This window comes from Pelmatolapia mariae, linkage group LG1 (genome assembly GCF_036321145.2).
Source record: "Pelmatolapia mariae isolate MD_Pm_ZW linkage group LG1, Pm_UMD_F_2, whole genome shotgun sequence".
NCBI classification, from domain to species: domain Eukaryota; kingdom Metazoa; phylum Chordata; class Actinopteri; order Cichliformes; family Cichlidae; genus Pelmatolapia; species Pelmatolapia mariae.
In genome coordinates, this window is record NC_086227.1 from 40,033,429 (window position 1) to 40,060,276 (window position 26,848).

At 46.9% G+C, this 26,848-nt stretch overlaps 1 protein-coding gene across 3 annotated transcripts in view; it reads left to right on the top strand.

Moving 5' to 3' along the window:
- The first annotated feature begins 1,053 nt into the window (after window positions 1-1,053).
- ccdc102a (coiled-coil domain containing 102A) overlaps window positions 1,054-26,848 on the top strand; it is a 54,914-nt gene continuing 29,119 nt past the window's right edge. The window contains exon 1 of one of the 3 annotated variants that reach the window (XM_063481122.1): window positions 1,054-1,191. The gene's annotated coding sequence lies outside the window, so the exon portion shown is untranslated. Of the gene's footprint in view, window positions 1,192-1,553; window positions 1,644-19,363; window positions 19,407-26,848 lie in introns of those variants that run through there. The other 2 variants (XM_063481139.1, XM_063481148.1) reach the window with 2 other exon arrangements.

Consider the following 26,848-nt stretch of genomic DNA (forward strand, 5'->3'; position numbering starts at 1 on the left):
GGACGTGCAGACACCATTAAATCCTGCCCTCTGAATCCTCACCCTCAGAGTCCTCAGACAGTTTACAGCCAGTTAGTCAGGCAGTGATTTCAGGTTAGATTCCAGCAGTAGTGACACTCTGTGTTTAGCTCCTGGACTTCAAACCCAGCTGAAGGAGGAGGTCTGTTGTGGTGACACCTCCTCCTCCTTCGTCTCCACGGTTATATCTGATTCCTGAATTCACAGAGCAGAGGAGACACTGACCATCAGATCAGTCAGAGCTGATCACATAATTCATGATCATGATGTGGACATGCACCAAAACACACCATAACTGTCAACTTCTAAAGGTTTATTTTTTCTACTCTTGGCTCTATGTCATGTCACAGAGAGAGGATATCCTTATACGGTGATGTGACACACTCAGATGCTCTGCATGGAGTGGAAGCAGTAGAGGTGAGCAGGTGATGACTCCTGGTGTCCAGTTAGAATGAGGCCATGAGGCAGACCCGGGACAGGCTGGAGGGAAGATGTGTCTCAGCTGGAGGAGGTGCTGTCCACTGGACCGCAGTGGACTGAGTAGATGCTGGAAAATGGATGAGATTTTAAAAAAGCGAGAGTAATATTAGTATGCATTTGTATTGTTTCAGTCGTTTTAGTGCAAAGACAAATGCATTTGACTCTAAATAAAATCTACATAAAATCACACTGTTGGTCTCAGTTACATATTAACTGAGATCAACAAAAATCAGTAGCGACCCTCAGATACTGCATCCTGCTGTGTTTGTGTTCCTCCTGATTACAGCTCATAATTCCACTAATTATAATCTTTTCTGAGTGTTTGCCGAGCTTTCTGATCTTCCTCTGCTTTGTTGTGCAGCTCTCAGTGAACTGAGCTCCTCTGCTTTCAACCAAGGGAGCGTTCAGCTCAGACAGCCAATGAGCTAACGGCTCGAAGCTGGGCGCCTGACCCGATTGGCTCAGCGCTGTGCATTGTTGTCATCCCGACGGGCGATTGGCCGGCCGATGAAGCCCCGCCCCTTCTCTGCCCTCGCTGCTTTCCATCCAGAGCGGAGAAGAAAAACGGGAGAAGAGACGGAGAGCTGCTCGGGGCTTCGGCTGGAGTCAAAGCGGCACCGCGGAGCTGCTTCAGCGGGATTTAGAGACTGGTTCCGCGGGAATAACGGCGACGCTCACCGGCTCACCTTCACGGTACGTCCTCCCGCTCCGCTGCTCTTCCTCGGGCTGAGTTTGAGTGCCAGCCGCTGCTGGTGTCAGATATCAGGGAAGCTGCTCCTCCCGTCTGCTTCCACCGTGGAGCCACTTTCAGGGTGTTGATGTGCAGATACGAGGGCTGTGCACACACTTTGTTCTCTGCGAGACCAGAGACCCTCTGCGCTCACGTCTCCAGCCTCTCTCCTCTCTTTCTAACTCTGAGAGCTGGGTGTGAGTCCTGCACGGCACGGGCCGCAGGGTGGTGACCCCTGGACCCCGCAGGGCACAGCTGGGTTTTCTGGAGGTTCACTGTGACCCTGACCGAGCTCTGCAGAAATTAAAAAGTGTATCCACGAGTGAGGGCTTTACTCCGAGCTGCAGGGGTGGTCTTGGTGGAAAACCCCAGGAGCTGGGACACGAGTGGTAACCCGAGGATCAGTGCACCACCTGTGAGTTTCAATATGTTTATGAAAAGACTGTTCAGGTGTAGTTTGGGATCAGCTTCAGGTCAGACACATGCCTGCACATTCATGTCACAGAGTTATTTCCGGTCATGTGTCTGCTGCTGCTTCATTTTCATGTTAAACAGTAACCTAAAAATCCCTGAGCCCAAAGCTCAGGCTGCTCCAAACACTCAGTCTGTCCCACTTTTTTCTACTCCTGGATCTGCGTGATGTCACAGAGAGTGGATAGAAGCTCCACCCACCTGCTGTTTAGTGAAGGTTGTGTTAAAGTGGGAGGAGCTAAAGCAGTGATGGAAGGGTTAGACCAGGGGTGGGCAATCTCAGTCCACGAGGGCCGGTGTCCCTGCAGGTTTTAGATGTGTCCTCGAACCAACACAGCTGATTTAAATGGCTAAATTAGCTCCTCAACATGTCCTGAAGTTCTCCAGAGGCCTGGTAACGAACTAATCATGTGATTCAGGTGTGTTGACCCAAGGTGAGATCTAAAACCTGCAGGGACTCCGGCCCTCGTGGACTGAGATTGCCCACCCCTGGGTTAGACTGTGCAACTTAAAATGTAACGACTGCTTATCATACTAGCTGTATTATTGAATGATAACACGTGTGTTTACCTGAGAGCCAGAAACCTGTAAAATTATACCTGTGATTAATCAAACTTCAGTGTCTGTTAGCATTAAACCGTTACAGTTACGTTCAATGTTACTACAGTTTAATTGTGTTTTAAATGTAGCCTTTGCAGTGGTGTGTTTACGGTCCTCTAGTAAAACCCAGACTCACTCACTGCTTAGTTCAGTTCAAGCCAAGATGGCAGAAGGATGGACTTTTGTTTACAGGGTCTATGTGAAGAATTATAACTCAAAGTTTTGGTAGGTGTAGGTGAATATCTGTGTGTCACCTGGTCCACCTGTGGCTTCAGCTCTCCATCCTCAGGATGATTGGTGGTCTCCCTTTTGAGACGAGCTGTACTGAGCATTCGAGCAGCTTTTATTTATCTTTGGGTCTCTCTTTAGAAATCCTTTATTCAGACCAGCGTACTGTTGCTGTCCTCGTCTGTCTGTGACGGCGTTCAGGTATTGAGGGCTGTCATTGAGGCGGAACCTCGCCGGTGACCGATCCCTGCTCGTGCTTGTGATGTGATGACAGCTGATTGTAGCTGTTAACAGGTTCTCTGGATGTTCACAGTTCTTCTTGGAAGTAATGAGTCAGTGCAAAGCCGTAAAGCTGTGGGAGGTGTAAAAGCTGGCGTCGGCTGTGTTACTATGTGTGACCGAGTTGGACTGCTGGGGTGACTTTTTTAGAAAAAATGAGCCTCACCCAGACAGGAAGCCAACACACTCAGATGCCTCAGGAGGGGATTATTGTTATTAGTTTTTACTATCTGATGACGTGTGCAGCACTTAATCTGACTGGATTCTGCTCTGAAGGAGGATCACAGATGGAGATTCAGGTTATTTGAAAGAGAATATTAGATGTGAGGGTGTGAAGCATCATGGGATGTCCCTGCCATTCTCCCCCCGAGTGTCATCAGGAGGCGTTTGGAGGTTTCACACAGCAGACAGCGCCATCTGTTCGGCTGCTTCCACCCTCTGCGTTTCTACCTCAGGTGTCGCCTCAGAAGCACTCCTGCGTCTCCGACCTTCCATCCTCCCTTTCAGGCGCTTCGGCTTGTCTCCGGCTCCGAACATAGACTCTGATCCATCCGTCCGTCTCTCCTGTAAACACTGTCTCAGAGATCAGACACGGTGTCTGAACCAGCAGCACATGGCCCTTGTTCTTCCCTTTTGCCTTTTTGTTTCCATGACAACCACACACAGAAATCACCCCTCAGATTGCTCTGTGTGTGTGTGTGTGTGTGTGTGTGTGTGTGTGTGTGTGTGTGTGTGTGTGTGTGTGTGTGTGTGTGTGTGTGTTTTAGTTCTTGATGGCTGGCTCTCTGTCGTGCCTTACGGGGACGCTTAGCTGTAATAGAGCCATGATTACAGTTGTTAGAAACATCTGTGTGTTTCCTCAGGAGAAGAAAAAGTCCGACTGACACAAAATAGTTTTTTTCAGAGATCAGATATCCCCCAAATAATATTTTTTATGCTTGATGACCAAAAGCATAAAGCATAAAACACCCTGGGCTGGAAGGCCCAGATACCTGCAGTTCCTCTGACGCCCAGCAGAGGCAGCAGTGAGTCAGTCCCCATAGACTCCCACGTTAAAACTTTACAGCAGAAGTAAACATGTTTACAGCTTGATACACAAACTGATTGGTCTCTGTGGATCATTTCCCACTTTATGTTTTTATAAATCACCTCTTTAAAGTTTGCATTATTAGGGGCGTGGCCTCTCTGACTGACAGGTGGATGGTGACACAGCTATAGCTGCTAGCTGTCTGCTAGCTAGGGCAGGGCAATATGGCCAAAAATATTTATCACGATATATATTTGAAAATTTGCGATAACGATATAACTGACGATATAATTGACGCGAGACAAAATACTTTAAAACTCCACAACTTTATTAGTGCAAAAAAACCAAAACCCATCAATGCATTTTCACTTAAACAAGCAGCTGTTTTTTATGTGCATTAAAGCTACATAAAAATTTAACAGTGCAAATGCAAATTCCTCGCTGACAGTTTAACCAAAAGGCATTTCCAGTGGAAATTGGCCGACATATCCTCAGCATAACCATGTAGAATATCCACAAAACTTAAAAAGAGGTTATACACACACAATACGGTAATATTATGTTGAAGCACAGTACGTGTCACTCCGCGAGACTCCTGCCTACGATAGCCGTAACGCTCTGACAATCCATCAAGCGGTGCGGCTTCGTAGCTTAGCAAAATCGTACTAAAACATTTTTTTTACAGATTTTTGAGCGCCGTGTACCACATAAAATCGTTTCGAGGTCAGTAAACACAACCAGAATTCATACATACGAATTATAAGGGGCACTGTCAATTTTTCAGAAAATCAAAGGATTTTAAGAGCAACTTATTTTCCGAAAAACACGGTAATAACGACGGCCCGCTAGCATGCTCTACCAAAAAATATGCTTTGGTGTGTATCTGACGGACGAAAGCTAAACCAGTTCCACACCACTGAAGTTTTTTTACAAACCAGTTCTGGTTCATCTGTTTCATTCAACGATCCGCTTTCGCCCTTCTCATTCTCCATCGCCACCATGCTTTTTCCGTCATGTGCGTATGAAAACAGAGGCACTGCGCATGCGCGTTTTACCCATATTCTATCGTCATATTTCATTTTCTTATCGTTGCCTAACATTGTACCGGTATTACCGTGAACGGTATGATATGGCCCAGCCCTACTGCTAGCTTCACCTGAACTGGACCTCTGGGCTGTGTTTGTGCTGTTGGAGCCTTTTGGAGCATTTTTAATGACATCATGTGACCAGTAGTATGGCTGCTGTGAGGTCACTGTACTAACAGACCGTTAAAGAAGGTGGAGATCTGACTTAGTGAAATTTGAGGATTTAGATGGGATGTTACTGGGTACTGATTAGCTGCTGTCTGTGTGTGTGACTAAGCCAGATGGTGTTGGTAGACCGGCTGGTTTAGAGTAAATATGGTCGCTTGGCTCCTAAAAAACAACATGATTGTGGCCAAAATGCTAAAGTTGAGGCATCAGAATCAGCCAGATTCTGGGTCCTTATTTATTTATCATTTGATCTGCTTTTAATATAAAATACTGTCACGTTTAAGTGCAGTATACCTAATGGAAAAGAATTTACAGGACTGAGTACTGGGAACAGTTTCACAGTTTCTGCCTTTGATGTTTTTCCAGCCTGTGTGTGCGTGCGTGTGTGCGTGTGTGTGTGTGTGCGTGCGTGTGCGTGTGTGTGTTTGTGTGTGTGTGTTTGTGTGCGCGCGTGTGTGTGCGTGTGTGTGTGCGTGTGTGTGTTTGTGTGTGTGTGTGCGTGTGTGTGCGCGCGTGTGTGTGTTTGTGTGTGTGTGTGTGTGTTTGTGCGTGTGTGTGCGTGCGTGTGTGTGCGTGCGTGTGTGTGCGCGCGTGTGTGTGCGTGTTTGTGTGTGTGTGTGCGTGTGTGTGCGCGCGCGTGTGTGTTTGTGTGTGTGTGTGTGTGTTTGGGGGGTAAACAGTGCAGAGCTTCATGTGGAATCTGGCCTGGTTGTTTCTCTCCAGTGTGGCCTTGCTCCATCCTGCAGACCTTTTGTTTGTCCGTCTTCCTGTGTGGAATATCAACATCCTGTCATTTGTCGCTCCACCCGCCGCCCGTCAGGCCAAACCAGAGGAGCCAAGCTCCGTCTGCTCCAGCGCACCTCCGCCTGCTCTCTCGTCTTCTTCCTCTGCGAGATAACGGCTCAGCTGGCAGCTCCGTGCTAATGACGCTGCTGTTTGCTCTCGTCGGTTTGTGTGCCGGCCGCCGGCGTGCCTTCTCCCTCTGAACGCATTCCAGCCTCCTCACACTGTTTACTCTCCTCTCTGCGCCTCCTCCTGACCGCTGCCTTCTTTCTTTTTCCTTTTCTAAACTCTCTCACTTCATTCTGCCCTTTCTGTCATTATTTTATCATCAGTCTGCTCTGTTCCTTCATATTTTCTCCCTCTTTGCGACTGTTCCTCTCCTACAACTTATTGTAGTTTCACAACAAGTCTGGTTCATTTGATTTGCACAGCGTGTCACCAGTGAAGGTTTAAAGTGGCAAAAACAAGAAAATCACAAACATACAAATGATATCAAGGACAGAGAGGGAAAGGAAACACATTTGGAAACGATAGAAGCCGAAGAAGACGTGCATCAGCTCTGTGTGTGCTCCATTAGAGAGCGGCCTAAAGCCGGGACGTCATTTACTGATTCGTTATTAAATAAGAGCCGAGTTTAATGGCGGATTAAAGAGCGACGTCTTTAAAGGTTTCTGTAAAGTTTGCCCTGCTCCAAAGTTTTGGGGCATAAACAGCAAAAAGCTGCATCCTAATGATCTGTGAGGACGTGGGCCTGGCAGCGGGGGAAGATCTGAGTGCGAGCTGGGACGGAGAGCGTCGGCCTGACTGAGACTTCAAGGCTTTAAATAAAACAGGAGCTTTTCTCATGATTCAGCGAACCACGCATGCGCATGTGTCACTTCCTGCTGCATGCTGCATGATTGCTGACCACTCACCGATGTGTTTTTGGATATAAAGTGATTCCCAGTAAAGCTCCAGTTTCTGATTTTCAGCACCAATAGTTTCCAGGTGTGTGGCTCCAAACAGCTGCTTCTTTACGAGCCCGGGCTGTGGCACAGGTTCCTTTTTTCCCCACTCTGCAGCAAAAGTTAAATATGATTCTGTACCGCAAAGACACAAGTAGCAACAAACAAAACCGGCTGTTCATGTCAACGACAGTTTCTGCATGAAGCTTTAACTTTATCAAAGTGGCCTGTGATTGGTCTGACAATGACGTCGCTGGTTCTGAGCCGAAGACATGAACAAGTTTCTCAGACTCACGGCGAGTCAGAAACTGTAAGCTGCTGGGGGTTCAGTCCCGGGACAGGTCATCACTCCTGCACCTCTCTGAGTGGAGATTATTACACGTGCACTGTTTTCACACGTGCACGACAGCCGTGAACATTTGTATCTGACAGAGCTGCGTGTGAGAGTCGTTCACGTCCAGCATTAACCCGACTTTTACCCTGCTGCAGGCCATTCAGTCCATTTTAAAGAAATAGCTGTATATAAAAGATGGCCGCTGTGACGCAGGTTTAAGGCACCTCACAGAAGCAGACGCTGCATTTATCTCTCATGCTCTCAAGCTCCGTGCACCGTGATGATGTTTGAGTGCAAAAGAGACAGCGAAGAACCTTTAAATCCACACCCAGAGTTTCCTCCCTGCAGGGCGGCGGCGTCAGAACCACCAACTCACCTCGACACGCCGTCAGCAGCGACGCATTAATCGCTGTGCACGAAGGCTTATCAGACTCTGCACAGCAGCAGAGCAGAGCTGCTGTGCGGTTGTAGCAGTGTTTTATTCTTGGAGGGAGTGTTTCCATCACTGTGTGTGTCTCTATGTTTAGCTGTGTTTGTTTAGGACTCAGTAATTATGGCTGGCAGCAGAGTTTCAGCTCCAGCGGGAGGAGGAATGCCTTTGGTCTGCTTCTGTCACTGAAACTGACTCCAGAGGACTCAACCTGCATTTTGTGATTATATATCTGTGCATGTGTTTGTTTTTGAACTGTTCACATCCCACAATCAGTCGGTCCACTCAGGGTGAGGCGCTCCGGGGCCTGAATGTAGGTCAGCGTAGTTTCATTTATGTGTGTGATGTTTTTGCCAAAGGAAGTGTTGACCTCTGAATTCTTCTCTTTCCTGGCTCGTTACACACACACACACACACACACACACACACACACACACACACGCCTTCCTGTCTGGGTGGAACCTCAGCATGATGTCAGTGACCGCCTCTGGTGGCCTTTAGGTGATCTGTCTTCCAGATGTGCTGAGTTGAAGGAGGAGCATGTGCAGAGGTGGGTGGAGTCTGGGGACCCCTCTGATTCCTCTCGCTGACAGTCGGGGGTCACGATGATCCTGTTCACGTATATATGGTACTGTGCAAAAGTCTTGAGCCACCTCTCGTGTCTGTATATATTGCAGGACAGTGGGAGCAACAGTCATGAAAACACAGCATATAAGACAGAAACAGTCTGTATGTTTCTGAAAGGTGAATATTGGCAGCTCTCTGCCAGCTCTGTGAGGATCTTCAGGAATAGTTTCCAGGCTTGATGAAGGACACTTCTTTGACAAGATCTTCATCAGCACCGGCTCACATGCACAGAGTCATAGATTCAACCAATGATGTGTTAGTGTGACAGCTGCTGGGAACAAAGAACCCAACACTGACTCATTTCATGAGCTAGGAGCCTTGTTATGCTTGAATGAGTCATAGGTCAGAGTTCAGAGGCTTAACAAACAAAACATTCCTGTGAAGATGGTCGGGCACAAGGACTGGGCTGAAAATGAGAGAAAAGGCAGCCAATGACCAAAGAAAGCTGGACGCCTGTTGCTCAAGAGCACTTAAGAATAATTTGGTCTGCTTTGCTGGACAACTGTGTTTATGTTGACGAGTCTGGTTCAGTCCCAGAGCTCGCCGTGATGATTATAACCCAGAGGTGGGTGGCAAAGCGGTCTGCAGCACCTTAAACAGCGCCTCTTATCTGACATTTACCGATCCAAAGCGTAGAAGGATCAGGTGAGTGATCAGCTGATCATCAGCTGAGCTGCAGGTGGAGGTCGGCTTTGTGGCCTGAACGAAGCTAAAGGCTGAGTTCGAACATGTTGTGCCTGTCGTGTGTGGCTCCAGCAGAAGGTTCTCAGAGGTAATAAAGCGTCTCCTTATAGATCCCGGCTCATGAGGTGCAAACACGGCGAGTTCCTCCGACACTTCCCGGTGCTTGCTGGTGAAGGTTCGCGTGGTGGATCTGTGGCGTTAAACACTCGAGTGGCTGCGATTCGGCAGTTTTATCGTTAGTTTCACGTCCGTTGACTCGTACAGATCCATAAACGTTCTGCAGCCTATGCTGCGTTTATATGAATTTATTTCTGGACCATTTATTGGATCCGCTCGCCGTCAGCAGCCGGCTCTCAACCAGATCATAATATTTGGCGCCGGCACGGCTGATCCTGCTGTTAAAACCACGCCTATAAAACCGCCTGCTTCCTTTCTGCAGTATCCATACGTGTTTAATGTGTACGTTAAAGAGACGAAGAGGTTTGTTTCAGACTTTTCCCTTTAATTTTACAGTAAAGGGCAGCAGCTGATTTCTCTGTGTTACTGTTGTTTGGCGTTGTGAACATCGTGTGGTGTTTCAGGTTCCTCTGAGCTCCATCCAGCATCCAGCTCGCTGTTGCAGAGGTCTCCCCGATCACAGCTTTGCCTGTTGTTGGGTTTACAGTACAGGTGTCTGTACTCTGGCCGCACTCTGCATGATGTCACAGAGGCATCGCTGCCAGGATGCTGTTGTACGATCAGCGCATCAGAGCGTGAAGGCGACGCCGCTGATTTACCTGTCGGTCTGTTCCCACCCTCACCTGACCGTGAGCTGTGGGACATAAAGGGGGTTGCGTGTACTGGTCCAGCTGGTTTTCAGGCTCTGTTTTCAGACCAGTATTTGTGTCCGGGCTGTGGAAAAGTAACCGTGGTGTTATCTCGCCGCTCCAGCTGATATCTCAGGCCGTCAGACGCATTCATGAGTTTCAGCATCGACTGAAATTAAGCCGAGGCGCTTTGATTTATTCAAACCTGTGTGTGTGTGTGTGTGTGTGTGTGTGTGTGTGTGTGTGTGTGTGAGAGATCCCTGCGGTGCGGTTGCAGACAGATTTGCGTCTCGGCTGCCTCTGCTGCTGCTCGGCTGCCTCTGCTGCTGCTCGGCTGCCTCTGCTGCTGCTCGCTCAGCTCCAGCCCTCATGTTTGCAGAGTATCTGCCTCAGAAATCACACACAGTCTTATCAGCTTCTACTTTAACATGTTTCCATCCTTATCTGAGTCTGTGTGGCTTTAATGCGCCCTCACAACCACACTCTTTACACCTGTCTGGCCTTTATCCACGTACCTGTCTGGATTTTAAGGACATGCTCTGGGATCCTAGATTCACAGTGTGATGTGACTTTAGATTATCTGTGTCTGCTCAGGACACAGCATATTTTTCTCACCACTTTTATGACCTGCTGTTTGAGAACATTAGCGCAGGAGTAGACCGTAATAATGCGATGGCGACTGACCCGATGAATTATTAACTTTCTGCTGCAGCTTTTAAATGAGCCTGATAATAATAATCTGTGATTTATTTCACTGACTCTTCCACAAAGTGTGTCTCAGCTTAGATCTACTCCAGTTTGTCCCTGCGGTTGAATAAATGAATTATAAATGTTCTTAGTTGAGCATTAGTGGATCTCTCCTGTCAACACCGAGCACATTCATTGTTTCGTCAACAGAGCGCTCATCATCTCCAAGTCGAGGGGTTCATCTTCCAAAATTTTATTCCTTGTTTGCAGAGTGGCCTCGTTATCCTCAGACTTTAACTAACTCACACTGGTGGCAATTGATAAAGTCTATGGCATCTCTAGACCCAGCTGTCTTAGCTAATTATAGGCCAATCTCCAACCTTCCTTTCATATCAAACATCCTTGAAAGAGTAGTTGTCAAACAGCTAACAGATCATCTGCAGAGGAATGGCTTATTTGAAGAGTTTCAGTCAGGTTTCAGAGCTCATCACAGCACAGAAACAGCTTTAGTGAAGGTTACAAATGATCTTCTTATGGCCTCTGACAGTGGACTCATCTCTGTGCTTGTCCTGCTAGACCTTAGTGCAGCGTTCGATACTGTTGATCATAATATCCTATTAGAGCGATTAGAGCACGCTGTAGGTATTACAGGTACTGCACTGCAGTGGTTTGTATCATATCTATCTAATAGACTCCAATTTGTGCATGTAAATGGAGAGTCCTCTTCACACACTGAGGTCAATTATGGAGTTCCACAGGGTTCAGTGCTAGGACCAATTCTGTTTACATTATACATGCTTCCCTTAGGCAGCATCATTAGAAGACATAGCATACATTTACACTGCTATGCTGATGACACCCAGCTCTATCTGTCCATGAAGCCAGGTAACACACACCAATGAGTTAAACTGCAGGAATGTCTTAATTCAGTTAAATGTAATGATGTCATACTTGTTTCTCCACCTTGGTTGTTTCTGATTGCTTCCAAAGTTATTTTACCTTCATTTTTCCCCTGATTGTTTTTCACCATCCCAGAATCTGGAAGAACAGTTTGCAGCTAAACATTTTCACTGATGTCAGAGTTTGCTGTAGAGTACAACTCTTAGCTGCAGTGACTACAAGTCCATCCAGCCACCAACTCATCACTGCAGCGTTCCCGAACCATCCTAGAGACCTAATCTCTACAGTGTGTCCTGGATCTGCTCCGGTGTCTCTTCCTTGTAGGACACGTCCAAAACACCTCACCTGGGAGGTGACTGGGAGGCATCTCGATCAGATCCTGGAGCCCTTCAGCTGGCTTGTGTTGATATGGAGAAGTAGTGGCTGTACTCTGAGTCCCTCCTGAATGAGCGAGCTCTTCAACAAGCTGTCCACAGATAGTGTGGTCACAGCTGAAGGCAGGAAACACAAGGTCTTCGTTATGAATGTTTCTGTCTCCTCGAGCTGAACATTTCAGACAAATAAAGACCTTTGAGAAGAATCAAAGCATTTTAAGGTCTTAATCTGGGCTGAGATGAGTGGAAGGCTGTTTATGAGGAGATGGTCTCAGGCTTTCATTCCTGTTAAATGAGCTCAGGAGTGGAGGAGAAACGGGCCGGACAAAAAGGAGTTTATCTGTAGTAAAGCTCATCTCTGCACTGCATAGCTATACTCACACTGGATAAGCAGCTAAACTCACCACCTCAGTGCTGAGTGAGTGTAAAACACGAGCTCCTGAAATAGACGTGCACCTGTGGTACAGAAGCCACCGTGAGCATCACTTTCTTCCACGTTGGAGATGAACCAATCAGAGAGAAGTCAGAGCAGGAACCAGCAGGAACTCCTGTCATGATTTCACGTTATAATAAAAATGTGGAGCAAACGTTAGTCGGCTGATGCCTCAAAGCACAAACTGAAGTCAGAGTTAATATTCAGAGGAGACGGCCTGGATGTTACCAAAGAGGCGGTGTTTCCTGCGATGTGCAGGTCCTGTGACCTTTCTGCCTCACCCACTCGAACGCTTAATTAACCCTGAGGCAGAGTGTAATTCATGGCTCCTCAGAGGGCCTTTACCCACTCAGCGTGACAGCAGTTTAAGTGTTTACAGCTCAGGCCTCTGTACACTCCTCTGCCTGCTCTCACAGCTTCACCTTCAGTGGAACATGGTTTGTCTTTAGTTCCCTCCACACAGCGTGAAAGTCTTCAGACTGACACCACGTCTGCTACCTTTGTATATCAATCCTCACAGGCAGAACACATGACCTTTGGACTATAAATGAATGAGCCCACATTCATCTACAGTCACTGGACAGATGAGGTCTCTTGGATGGCTCAGGATGGATGGACTTGTAGTCTCCACAGCTGCCCAGTAAGACGGGACCAACATAGAGCTGCTGTGTTCAGCATGTCCACTGTATAAAACGTTATTATAATTTACCCCCATTCACAGATGCTCGTAGCTGACATCATCTTTTGATTTGTCCTCCTTACAGTTTCAAACCAAGGTGAAGCTGACTGTGCTCCTAAAAACCTGCTCGTCTTTCTGTGCGTTTGTGTCCTTTATCAAACACTTTGGGGTCATTTATGTCGACCCAGCCGGGCCGTGCAGTTGGGAAATAATTGATCATTTACAAAGAAATGTCTTCAGTTCAGCAGGCATCAAATACGATTTCTCCCTCTGTAATCGGGCTGATCGTCTGATCCTGGATCAGTCTGAGAACTGAGGGACGCCCACTCGTGTCCTGCAGTGACCCCCGCTTGTATCTGCAAGTTTAACACTCGCTTTACCCACGAAGCCTGCATCCTGCAGTCGGCTTTACGGCGGTGTTACGACCGCGCGTGCAGGTTTGTTACCAGACCGCGTCCCTGTTTGTGTTCATTTAAGCAGTTTGTGAGTTAATGAGAGTTAATGCTGAACCGTTCTCTAAATGTTGGTTTAACGCTGGAGAGTTTGGAGACCTGTTGATGTGTCAGATCCACACAGGGAGGGATCTGACACATCAACAGGCAGCTTTGATGTCGAGCATTCTTCAGATTTTTACCCTTAAACACAAGCTTGGCTTCACTGCGTTTCCCTTTGTGTCTGAGTTTAGTTCCAGGTTTTTCCTGAACGTCCCTCTGAAGCCACGCCTCCACATGCTCACGTACAGCTAATAGGAAGCGTAGTAGCGGAGGACGTACCCGAGCTTTTCACAAAGAAAGTTCTCTTCTGTGTGTGAGAGGATGGTTTCCTGTCCCCAGGTTGGTGGAGTGCAGGCCGCTCAGACAGACCTGCTGACATCCGTGTGTGTGTGTTGCAGTGTAAGCTCGTTGGGCTGATTTGCTGCCATTTAAAAGAGGCTTTGATCCCCTTTAGGGCGCATTAACCCCTTCTCGCCTGCCGAGCTTCGTGTCACACGGGCCGTGAACTCTGCCTCAGTGTGGGAAAAGATTAGAGGCAGACAAATTCCTGGTCATCTGAGGTGGTGCAGACGGTATTAGAGCGCGGCCGCAGCGCTGCGCTTCGAGGCTGCGACTCCAGCCGAGCTTATCCCACCCACCCGCCGTCGCGTTGTTCGCCTGTAAAATCATTCTTCACCTTTGAAAAGCTTCTATAAGTATTTTCAGAATTCAGGCCCTGAGGTTTTAAAAGGAGGATTTCCATTTTCCATTTTGGCAGATGTGGAGGTGTAACCCACTCCTCCTCTTCCTTCTCCTGTCTTTTTATCTGCTTGGCCTCGGTATTGGCGATTTCATCATCTTCCTCGCGGATTAGGAAACTCAGGCTCCATCTATTTGCATAAATGTGCACGATATGCAAACGGCTCTCAGCTCTTTGGTGTGGGAGAAGCTTTGAAGCTGCTCAGCCCTGCAGCGGTGCACCTTGTTTTGGCTCTCCGGAGCCGCGGCATGCTCAGAATGCTTCAGTAACCTTACGTAATGAGGAGGAGGACGATGAAGATGATAGTGAGGTGAAACAGGATGATCTACGAGTGTTTGTGGTGCATTGTATCATCTAAAAAATGAATTTCAGCTGTGCTCCAGTGACACAGAGACTGATCCGTGCTCAGCCTGGTCGGCTACAGCTGCTGCCAGATCAACACACATCATTTTGAAGCATGCTCCCTCTGCCTCGTGTTCTCGGCGGCATTTTGAGTCATCTTTGGGTTACTGCAGTCAGACAGAGGACCTGGCAGCAGGTCAAAAAGCTGATATCAAAGCAATGCTGAAGCACCAGAAGCTGCAGTTCCTCTAATCTGCACTCGAGACCGACTCCAAAAGCTGGACGAGGACCAACAGAGCAGCCAACAAAAAAGGCTAACATTGAAGCTAGTTCATGCATTTATTACTTCCAGGCTGGACTACTGTAATTCATTATTATCAGGAAGTCCTAAAAACTCCCTGAAAAGCCTTCAGTTAATCCAAAATGCTGCAGCAAGAGTCCTGACAGGGACTAGAAAGAGAGAGCAGATTTCTCCTGTATTGGCTTCCCTTCATTGGCTTCCTGTTAAATCCAGAATTTAAAATCCTGCTCCTCACATACAAGGTCTTAAATAATCAGGCCCCATCTTATCTTAATGACCTTGTAGTACCATATCACCCCACTGATGATCATCAGACTCTGAAAGGTCAGTAAAGCCTCTAAGATCTTCACGTTTAGTGTTTTATAAACGATTTAATGATTAAATCTGTTAAATATATCTCCAGGGTAACGTCCTGGACTGTTTCCAGCCTTTTATTTATGAATGTTATTAATTGTTCAGGTGAGCTGAAGCGTGTCGGTACGATTCTCCACGCGAGCCTCCGATCCAGGTGAGGCTGACAGCACTGATGAATCCTGAAGCTCCTGAACTGTGAAGCAAGCAGAGTGAAAGTGTCTCCCTGTTGTTGTGCTTGCATCCATCACGTCGTCCTCCATCATCGGCCCGCCCCCTCCTGCTCCTCTCCGTCCTGCTGAATAAATGATGGGAATGTGATACGGCTGCAGCTCTGAGCTGGACATCGATCCCCGAGCTCAGTGACGCCGACTCTGGACTCTGTCCTTGACTTCGCTCGCTCCTGTTTGCTGATTTGAAGTCTTTGTAGCGTCAGTGAGCCGAGCGTGTTTGTGTTGGCATGTGGGGCGTGTGCTGCATGGGACCGCGGTGTGTGTGTGTGTGTGTGTGTGTGTGTGTGTGTGTGTGTGTGTGTGTGTGAGAGAGAGAGTCATGCTTCAGGAATGTGCTGTATAATTTACTACAGTGGAAAGCTCTCCTTGCTGTAACACCTGGGGCCCCGTGGAACATGAAGTTCTGCTGTTTGATGGTTTAGCAGAGACGAGCAGAGGCGGAGGAACGTTTTTATCCAGATCGTTTCTGTTTTTAACCCCTTCCACCCCCAAAGGTTCCTCTGGGTTTGGCCTTAAAGTTTAGCAGTTCTTACTAAAGACTTGTATTGTTTGTTGAGTCTTAAACACTGTTAACACCTTTTCCCAGTAAGAAATCTTTGACTTCAGTTTTGAATAAAAAGATTTAAGCTTTTCTCAGTTTGAGCTGGTTTGATCTGCATCGTCATTCAGACCTCCTCACGTAGTAGACGCAGGAAAACTCTGATTACGTGTCCTCGATTATTTCTGTTCATTAGTCTGTAAGGAAGCTCAGGGGAAAAGAAAAATGTCAAGTTTTAAATATTGTTCATTAAGATCTCGACATGAAAACATTTCTTCGAGTTCCCGGATCCTTCTCGGATATTCAGTTAGTTTGGAAGTGTCCTGCAGGGCCGCGCTGTATCATGTCATCCATGATAACACGAGTATGAATTTTTATGAGATTAAAAACAACATCGCTGCTAGAGCAACACCACGTTTAGGTTTCCCGGACATGTCTGAGAGCGAGAGCAGGAATCAGCCTCTGATGACGAGTCAGCATCCTCCAGGAAACTGCAGGAAACCACAAACCTGTTTCAGACCAGGCCAGGAGCAGCTGGTGATGTGTGAAGCAAAAGTAATCAGAGTACTCAACCAAGCCTCACTGGATTGCTCGTAAGTTAGAATCCATGTGACAGGAAGAGGAAACGCAGGGCTTTAAGCTGCTGGTTAAAAAGCTCGAGCCAGCATAGACATCAGTCAGTTTCAGTCGGAGTTACCAGCTTCTGTTAAACTGAAGCTTCTCACAAAGTTAGAAACAGTTTCTTCTACACTTCAAATTTAACAGGAGCTAGCCTGGTGTTTAAAGGACTCTCGGAGGCACTTTGGCCTCACAGTTCTTCTGGTTTGGACAAAAGTTCAGTGAACGTGGGCAGCAGGCTTTAACAGCCGTTTATTGAGCCAACAGGAAAGCTGTGGTGGGTAAACAGCAGCTCAGGTGATTGATAGCTGTAATGTTGGCAGTGCTGACCACACCAGCTGTTGAATCCTCACGCTCACCATTGTGCTGCTGCTTCTTCAGTGCCGCTCGGCTCACTGAGTTTTCTTTAAAACAGGTTTTTATTGGCTCCGCTTGGCTGCTCAGCTGCTCCCACAGGAGGCGGATTCACGTCTGACATTATTGGATGATCAGTAAATACATTTAAACGTACGCGCAGTGATGCAACAAGGAAGACAACGGCCTGTTTGAGTCGGTGGAAGCTCTTTGATTTAAACAAATATGCAGTTAACAAATGAACACATTTTTAGCCAATTAGAAAAGATCTGAGAGGATAAATGATGCCCACGCTGGACCCAGGTATCTATCAGCGAGCGCGCGTTCCCACGCTTTAACCACCGTGACTCACAGCGAAACCACGACAGGCGGCGGAGGCTCGTTACTCAGGTCTCTGGGTTTACGGTAAATTATTGAATCAGATCGAGAGGCCTGACGTGACTGTAACAAGATCCTCGCTGTAACAAACTTTATGACTTTCAGACAAAAGGAGACGCGTTTGGCTGATGTCCGTGGAGCCGTACAGTTTCACAGCTGCCGTGTGCATCCACAGAGCTGCACCCACAACAAAGCAGTGGCTTCAACAAGCGTGCTCGCAGAGGAAACGGCCACATCAGCGCGGGCCTGTAAAAAATGATGTTTTACCGCATTCGGGAAGCCGAACCATTACCTCATCTGCCAACGACACGAAAGCTCTCGAGTAAGCAGAAGAACAAAGCAGCTAAATATCTGAGACACACACACACCGGCTTCATTAGCCATCGTTACACTGCAGCTGCACTGATTCATCAGTAACCTGAGCAGGTCAGAAACCTTCAGTTTGAATGAATTTTGTTTCATAGAACAGGTGAACTGCTCACCTGGTGGACGTTAAACAGATGATCCATTACAATAAAACTTGGACTGGCATCACAAAAGAACAGATAATAAAAAATTAATAAAGAGACGATAATAAATCAGGAGATAATAGATTTTTATGATAGTCCTGATGGGGTCTGTGTGCGGGGTGAAAGCTGCCCCTCTGTCTGTTTGTGTGGGATTGTCTGCATCGTTTGCTCGATGGAGGAAGTTTGAGTAGAGGGTGACGGGGTGTAGGTCACCTCACGGTGTAGACGCTTCAGCTCTGCAGCTCTGCAGCTTCTCACCCACCCGTGATGGCGTTCGTGACGATGCTCTAAGTGGTGATCCTGTAGAACAGGGGTCCCCAATCCCAGTCCACGAGGGCCGGTGTCCTACAGGTTTTAGATCTCAGCCTGGGTCAACACACCTGAATCACATGATTAGTTCGTTACCAGGCCTCTGGAGAACTTCAAGACATGTTGAGGAGGTAATTTATCCATTTAAATCAGCTGTGATGGATCAAGGACACATCTAAAACCTGCAGGGACACCGGCCCTCGTGGACTGGGATTGGGGACCCCTGCTGTAGAAGTTCAGCAGCAGATTCACGGGGAGCCAGCGTGCTTCAGCTTCCGTAGGAAGAACAGCCTTTGTTGGGCTTGTTTTTTTGACCAGGCTGGAGGTGTTGAAGGTTCAGCCCCAACAGACAGACAGCGTTCCTCCACACACAGCTGCTGGGTTGTACTTCCTGTTCTGCTCGAGTCTGTGACTAACTCTTTGGTGCAACCTTAAGCTCGTACGTTTGACGACTGTTGCATCATCTGCAGATTTTATTATAGTGGTGGATGGGGGTGCGTTCGTGGGTGGAGACTCGGACACAGCCCTGTGGGGTCCCCGCATTCAGGATGATGGTTTAAGAGGGATGTCTCCCCTCTCTGCGAGAAGGTCCAGTACCCATGAACGCAGCGAGGAACCTCGGACATGTTTGTAGTTCGTTGTAGTTTTACGGTGTTGAATGCAGAGCACAGAAAGCACGACTGTGGTTTCTTCTCTGTGTCAGCGCGCTGTGGTGGACGAGGTGGCAAACACTTGGTAATAAAATGAGAATAAATTCAGCACTTTGGGGATTTTCATCTTTGGACAAAGCCACAAACTTCCAGATGTTTCTTTGGGCTCTGACTGGTTCTTTTTTTAAAACCCAGCATTTGTCAGACTGTGGAGGCACTTTGGGTGGAGCGTGGCCCCCGGCCTCGAGTCAGACTTGAATATTAAAGGTTTATCAGCGTTAAAGCTCAGATTTATCGTCTGTTTTGCTTTGATGGTGTATTTTAGCTGATGAGTGAAGACTGTGAAGTGATCTGTTATTTCAGTTGGAGAGAAAAATCTGAATCTCTGCTTTGAAGTTTGGAAATCTCCCTCTGGCTCCGTTTCAGGAAACTTGCGACTCAGAGCAGGAAGAGGTTTGATGCAGGAGTCCGGAGCCAAAGCTGCAGCGATCAGTGTTGCGTTAGAGCCGGAGAATCACGCCGTCAGCCATTTTAAATACGATGGGAAAGCTTAGAGGCTTCGTTCTGTTCATCCGCAGGAACGTCGGGACGGTGTCACTCTCTGCGACGCTTTGTGACGAGACAGGAAACAGTGGGCTCATCTCTGTGCTCCGTTCAGACGCACAGATGTTTCTGTGATTCAACACCGAGAAATGTTTTTATTTCCTCAGGCTGATCCAGAACTTTTACCCAGAATGCACTTTGTTTCCTCCAGTGAATGACCAGAAAACCAATCAAACATCCCGGGGTACGGAGGACCAGGAGGACCAAATGAAGTAACTAAGTATGTTGCTAAATAATTCATTAAATGTGTCATTAATTAATTACAGTTCGAAAAAATAATTTTTAAATAAATGAATCACCAACTCATAATACGAGAACATGGTTCTCAGCCGGAAACGGTGCAGTGCCTCCTTCAGGTCGAGTGACCACCCCAGGTGCACGACTTGATTGTTTTCCATTAAAATCGAGTACCACCTAACGTGCAGGGTACTGTAACGTCAGCTGTATTTAACACAAACAGGCCAAGGTTTACCTGCTGCTTGGCGTACGGCGTTTTGTCAGACTCGTAGGTACTAAAAGTAGCTGGTACCAGGTGCTACCACCGAATGGTTGAGCCCAGCCGAGGAGGTACTAGTGGAAAGAGGCTACAAGTGTCTCGGGGTCGTGTTCATGATGGAGGGGAGAGTGGAGCGTGAGACTGGGCATAAAAGTGAAGCTGTGGATTTACTGGCCCATCTGTGTTCCTGCCCTCACCCACGGTCCCGGCTAAAACGTGTTTCTTTTGAGAGGGGGCGGGGCTCTTCCTTAGAGATGGGGTGGAGCAGTCCCGTCATTCGAGAGGGACTTGGAGTAGAGCTGCTGCTCCTCCACATCCACGTGTCCTACTGGGAGGAGGCCCTGTGGCAGACCCAGGACTCACTGGAAAGATGGCATCTGTCATCTGACTGGATAAACTGGAAGAGGTGGGCGGGGTGAGGGAAGTGTGGGCTTCTGTGCTCAGACTCAAACTGGGAGAAGTGGTAGAAAACATATAAAATACACATTGAATTGATTATTTAATGATTTATTTATTTGTTTATTTTGGCACTCATGGTCCTCCATACAGGGACCAGTGCTGGATCTGCTCCTGTCACAGATACTAAACTGGTGCATGGTTTATTCAAACTGTGACTCTGATGCTGCTGCAAAAACAGGCTTAGTCTTCAGACTGTGGCTCCTGCTCTCTGTGTGAAACAGTTTGAAGACGTAACGACGGCTCAAACATAATAAGAGTCAAATCTGGACCCACGTCGGAGGACTCGGTGGCTCTATGAAATATTCATGAGATGAAAAGTTTTTCATGTCTTCATTAAAAATTGTGAAGTTTTTGTACATAAAGAATGAGCTGACTGTGGGGGTCAGGTGGGAGCCGCTGATTGGCTGTTCATACGTGGATTTCCTTCTCCTTGTCTCTTCCGCACTGATGCAGCTCAGCAGCTTTCAGAAACCCGAGGGAGGAGCAGGAGGAGGACGAGGGGATCCTCACTCAACACCTTTCATTTGCAGCGTGGCGCCACGCTCGATGTGTAGCTTGTATTTCAGAGTGCGAGTCACAGCAGGAGATTTCAGCCATTGTAGTGAAATTGTGATGGGAGAGGACCAGTGTGAGTACGATCCCAGTGTGCTGCTGCTTCTTCTCCCGTTTCAGGTTTCAGGCCCACAGAGCTGGTTCTCATTAGAGGAGAGAGCACACGCGCTGACTCACTGCAGAAAGTTTGGCGAGCGCTGGGGGAAATCCTTTGTAGCGGCGTGCTGTATCTTTTTTTACGTCAACATTCACATAAATCAGCTCGGCGAGCACACAGACCCCTCCCTCCGTTCCTCTGTCGTCTCGGGCTCGTTTGAGCTCCTCAGCTCGGTTCACAGAGATGAGCAGACGTTAGTGCAGAAGAAGATCGGCCCGATCGTTTTGTTTGCAGCCTTGAGGTTTACATTAGTCAAAGCTGTGCAGCTACGGCCAGCGAGGACAGATGCTCTGTCAAAGACTTTATTACCCCGCGGTCTCGCCCTCTGGCCGGCTGTGTGTTTTATGGGCCCTGTGATGACAGAGGGTGAGGTTCACGTGGAGGTTGGGCAAAGAAAGAAGGCAAATACGGTCGACGGTCAGGACGGTGAAGGGCTGGAAGACAGGAAGTAAAGCGAGGATGGTTTGGAGTGCTGGTAGTGAGTGTGTTTGCAGAGTCGCCTGCAGCTGTTGAAGCCTCAGATGGGTCTCATGTGCGAACTGTAACCTCCACTCTCGTGGGTAAACTGGAACTAAATGAGGTTTGTGGAACTGGCTGCCAGATGACGAGGCACAGAGGTTTGGTCCTGTTTAGTTTTGGAGTCATTTAAAGTGCACAAGTCTGTTTCTGTGACCACCTGATCCTCTGATGTTCCTATATTTACTCATTCAACTGCACCTTCTTACCTGCAGCCTGGAGCTCACCTGTGTTGGCTGAGACCAGCTTAAGCTCATAGTTTCTTCAGCGGTCACGCTTACCCAGGTACAGGTGTAGCCTAAAATAGAATAGATCTAAAAACAAACACGCTGAGGCGCTCCCAAACCGGTCGAGAGACGTAATCTCTCCTCCCAGTAGAGCGTACCCAAAACACATCATCCACGAGGCGTGCTGGGTGACACTGGACCACTTCGTCTGCCTCCTTTTGATGTGGAGGAGCAGCAGCTCCATCAGTTAGATATGTGTTAACAGACGGGCGTGTCGGTGGCTTAACAGGTTTGATTTTTATCCATCCAGGAGAATGGATCCCATCTGAGATCAGTTTCCTTAGTCTTATTTTGAAAGTTCATTTGCTGCCACTGTTTCCTGACCGAGTCGCCGTCATTTGGTAAGCTGAAATGTTTAACCCGCCCAGTTTGCACTTCTACACTTTCCCAGGATTCACACTGATTAATTAACTCCACCATCAGAGATGATCCCAGAGAGCTGCAGCAGGTGGAGAAACTGGTTCATCTGCTGGTGTTGTCCAAAGTGTTGCTGGAGCTTCAGCGTCTTCAGTTTAGAGATTAACCTCAGGCTGCAACATACCAGGGTATTCCTGTGGGTTTGTTGGGCATGTTGAGGCCTCAGCTTTCGAGTTTGGGATCCAGACGTGCTTCTACAGGCTCCTGGAGGTTGGGATGGATTTTGGGATCTCCCCCAGTGGCTTTAGGAAGGATCTCAGCAGAGATCAGGAACTCCTCACACACCGACTCCAGTGTTAAACAGGCGTGGGAACGTGTGGTCTCACTCATTTACTGCTGTAATCTTTGGGGACTCGTGAGAGACGCATTAATAATCAAATAGTCCAAATTAATCCGTCATCGGTTTTCCCTCAATACAACAAATTATCAGTAAAGTTTCTGTTCATTTGAAGTCGTCAGCACATTTCAGTGAAAACTCTCCGGCTCTGGCTGTACTCGTGCAGCGTCGTCGCTGAGCTTGGCGTACCGCGGCCTCATCCATCAGTTTAACGATCAGCTGATCCAAAATAAACGGAGGCTTGATTACTCGCTCAGAGACATCTGTCACCGTGCTGGCTGGAGAAGCTGACGGTGACAGAAACAGGAAGCGCTTTATTTACAGCGTTGATGCTGCTAAACAGCACTCCTTTAAACGAAGCAGAGACGCTGAAAGACGTCTTTCCTTACTGAACGTGGTGTAATCTGATAGGTTAGCGTGGATTTGCAGCTCAGGAGCCACAACACTTGAGCCCGCCAACAAATTAGATGGGAATGCATGTGCGCTAATAAGCAATGTCAGCTGTTTGCAGTTATGTAAGTAATAATTACTGCTGTGAACATTTGTTGTATGTAAATCTACAGCCTGACTGTACACAGTTTACTCTCTGTATCGCCTTTCATTGTGTCTCTATTGACAGAACAGAAATAAGCCACGAGTTTGTTTTTCTAAGCCTAAAGATGGAGTCAGTAGTAAAACAAAGGAGGATTTACTGTTTGCTGTATTTGTGGAGTAAACATATTAAACAGGTTTATTAAATTATTAAAAAACACGAGAGAATTGATGGTAGACAAACTCACTCTGACCCTCCCTTGGCCTCAGCTATTTTTTATTTCCATCCACAGACAATATGGCAGTATCCAATTAAATCCTCAAATTTCACAAACTAAATTAGATCTCCGGCTTCTTGGTCGGTCTCAATGTTCCCTCTAAGCTGCGCACGTGCCCAATTGCGCACTGCTGGCACGGTCTCTGCGCACAGAAAATCTGCGTTGCGCACAAAAAAATCTAACCTGAATTGAAATTAAAATTAAAACTTTAACAATTCTGTTTTGCAGTGTTAGTCAGTAAGTGAATGGCTGCTCCCGTATGGGATTAGAACGATGCCACCTTATCCCATAGTCCAGCCAATGATGCGATTCACATTCGTATATACGCAGCTAATCAACGTGGTTGACAGGCTATGACAGCGTGCTTATGTGCCGACACCGGTGTTTTAGCTAGCAAAGCGGCGTGGCTGATGTGGAGTGAAGCCACGTTAATGACAACGTGTACAACCATTGGAGATGTGAGCAGGACAGACGGAACAACTGACGGGAAAAGTGTGGACTTTATACCAGTTTTTAAATTGTGTTGATCGGCCACGTAAAACCAGAGTTATGATAAAAATATCTGCAATGTTTGGTTTTCTTCCTGAATACTATCGTTGTTTATATTTACTGCGGGAAGAAACGGTAAAAACGGCGTTTTATAAGGAAAACGCTCGAAAGCGCTCTCCACCTGTGAGCAAAGACAAACCCTCCCCCCGCCCCCCTCTTTCCTATTGGTCGAAAAATGTACCATGTCAACCAATCAAAAAATGATATGGCAACGTGACATCTAGTTGTTAAGAAACTTGGGGAAGTTTTAGGAGTGACGGCGTGTTTTGAGATGTGACAGATTTGCGACGTTTAGCACAAATCTTGTGTAGTTAGTGTGTAGTTAGTGTGTAGTGTAGTAAATAGTTTTGTTGTGTGTGTCAGAACAATGAGGCGACTGCTGAATGTTACAGGTGTTACAGGAGTGATACACCTGCTGCTGTCAGGCCTGCAGGTATCAGGCTGTTGTTCTCCTTTATCTCATAGTGGACAGAAATTATTTTTTGGAGTGGCACAAATAATTTGTGTGGCATCAAATTTGATGCAGAACAGCTGATTGTTCTGTGAATAGTTTGAAATGTTTATTTAAAAATGCTTTGGCTGCATTTAACAAAATAGCTGCAAAAAACTTTGTTTGCCAAACTGAGTTACTTTTTTGAGGAGTAACTATGTAATTAATTGCCCAACATTGGTCATTATATCCTGTATTTTGCAGACAGAGTTACAGGACTCTCTCCCAGACCACAGACTCATAATACAAGTCAGAGCTTTATACAAAAAAAAAAAAAAAAAAAAGAAAGTTGTGTTTTCGAAATTGGAGTTCAAATTATTTTTACTTCCGGTAGTGTTAACATACTACACAGGCCAATGGCTAGATTTTTTTACATTTTCATTGTAAGTGGGCTAAAGCAGTTCAAAAGTAGTCTAACATAAATGTAAATGCTGTAATTTGATTATTTTAATAAACCATGTAACTTCGATGGATTTGATGCTGGCGTGACCTAGGGCTGCACGATTTTGCATAAAATGAGAATCACGATTTTTTTACTTAGAATTGAGATCACGATTCTCTCACGATTTTCTTTTCCAATATAAATATTTATTGGGTTTAAATCTGGGACTCTCGGCCATTTGACCTTAGAACTGAAGAAGCTTCTCGGATGAGAGGTGAAACGTCTTCAAGCAACTTTAAGAAGTCCAGACGCTTTTCTTTGCAAACTCCTTTGACTACGATGACCTGGATGACTGAGAACCTTCACAGACATTTATTGCACTTATTAACTGCACATCAACTTCGTAACAGTTGAAACTGAACATAAAAACAATAAATAAACATAAAAACAATAAATGCCTCACATTTTGTCGTTGCCGCAAAATGTTGTACTGCTTGAAATTCAGTTTCCACCGTTGCTCGACACTGCGTGTACAGAGCAGGTAGTGCAACAATAGAAAAATAGTTGTGGGACGGCACTGTGTAGCGTTTGTCTGGGGTGTTGATCATTTTCCTAAATCCCTCGTTTTGCACAGTGTTGATATATCTTTGGTCAGGTGATAAGTAATAGCCTCCGTAATTTCTTTGTGCCTGCGGGAGTTCGACGTGTATAGGGAAGCGCTGTATAAGGTTCCCGTTATTGATGTTTGGGTGGTTGACCGGGACGGATTTTCTCCTGTCACTTTCTCGTCACCCCTGACGTGTTCTCCGTTGTTTTTCCCTGCCAATTTGAGCATCACGGCACAGCTTCTGTATCACGTGGTATAAGGCTCCGCCCTTGTCATTTGTTGAGCAGGAAGAGTGAGCGCTTGTTTTCATGCAGATTACGTCCCGGATCAAAATGCGGTACAATCGTCGTCGTCTTTTTTTTTTTTTTTTTTTTTTTTTAATCGTTGTCATTTGGAAATGAGATTGCACATAAGTATGAATCGAGATCGCGATTTTCTAACGATTAATCGTGCAGCCCTAGCGTGACCACAGTGCACACGTCTGATGTCGCTCACAGTGGTCCAAGGTATCGCTCAGGGAGTTTGTGTGTTCGCTCAGACAAAAAATTAGAGGGAACATTGGTCGGTCTGTTAGTGCAGTGACCTCACAGCAGCCATGTTGTTGGTCACATGATGTCATTAAAAATGCTCCAACAGCACAAACACAGCCCAGAGGTCCAGTTTAGGTGAAGCTAGCAGACAGCTAGCAGCTACAGCCGCCTGTGTCACCATCCACCTGTCAGTCAGAGAGGCCACGCCCCTAATGAATGTGATTATGAAGGAGGGAATGATCCACAGAGACCAGTCAGTTTGTGTATCAGGCTGTAAACGTTAATTTCTGCTGTAAAGTTTGGACATGGGAGTCTACGGGACTGACTCACTGCTGCCTCTGCTGGACGTTAGAGGAACTGCAGCTTTTAGAGCTTCATGTTTCTGTCCTGGAGGTTCAGCGAGCTGCACTGAGCTGGTTTTCTCTGCTTTTAAAACAGAGATTACATCTTCTGTGATGTCACTGTGGTGAGTTATTATTCAGTCTTTTTTCACATTTTTATATTTAATGAGGAGCTCTGAACCCAGAGGGCTGAAATCATGTTTTCAGCACTGGGGCTGAAATATGGCGGACAGAAACATCCTGAACTTGGTGTTGGTTGAGCAGATAAACAACTTGACAGCACACACAGGGGTGGAGAGAAGCTGTAGCAGGCTGGTGAAAGGATGGAGCTGCAAGTCAGTACAGGCTGCCGGTGAGCAGCACTGACACGTTCCTGCGTGGATGGAAACAGATCGATGTGCTCGTTCCTGTCAGCTGTACACACAAAGGTGCACTCCTCCTCCTCCTTCCTCATCCAGGAGCAGAGTATAAATCAGGTGTGTGTGTGTGTGCACAGGGTTTTTCCTGCATGGAGGAATGTTTGCACCCCCACCCAAAGAGGTTTTAGCCAGCTCCAAGTCCAAAGGAAAAGTTTCCAGCACCAAATAGTGCTGGGTGATATTTACCCCAAAAAATCCACAGTGCCCCTTATAATCCCGTGTGCCTTATGTATGAACTCTGGTTGTGTTTACTGACCTCGAACCGATTTTATGTGGTACACGGCGCTCAAATATCTGTCAAATGTTTTAGTACG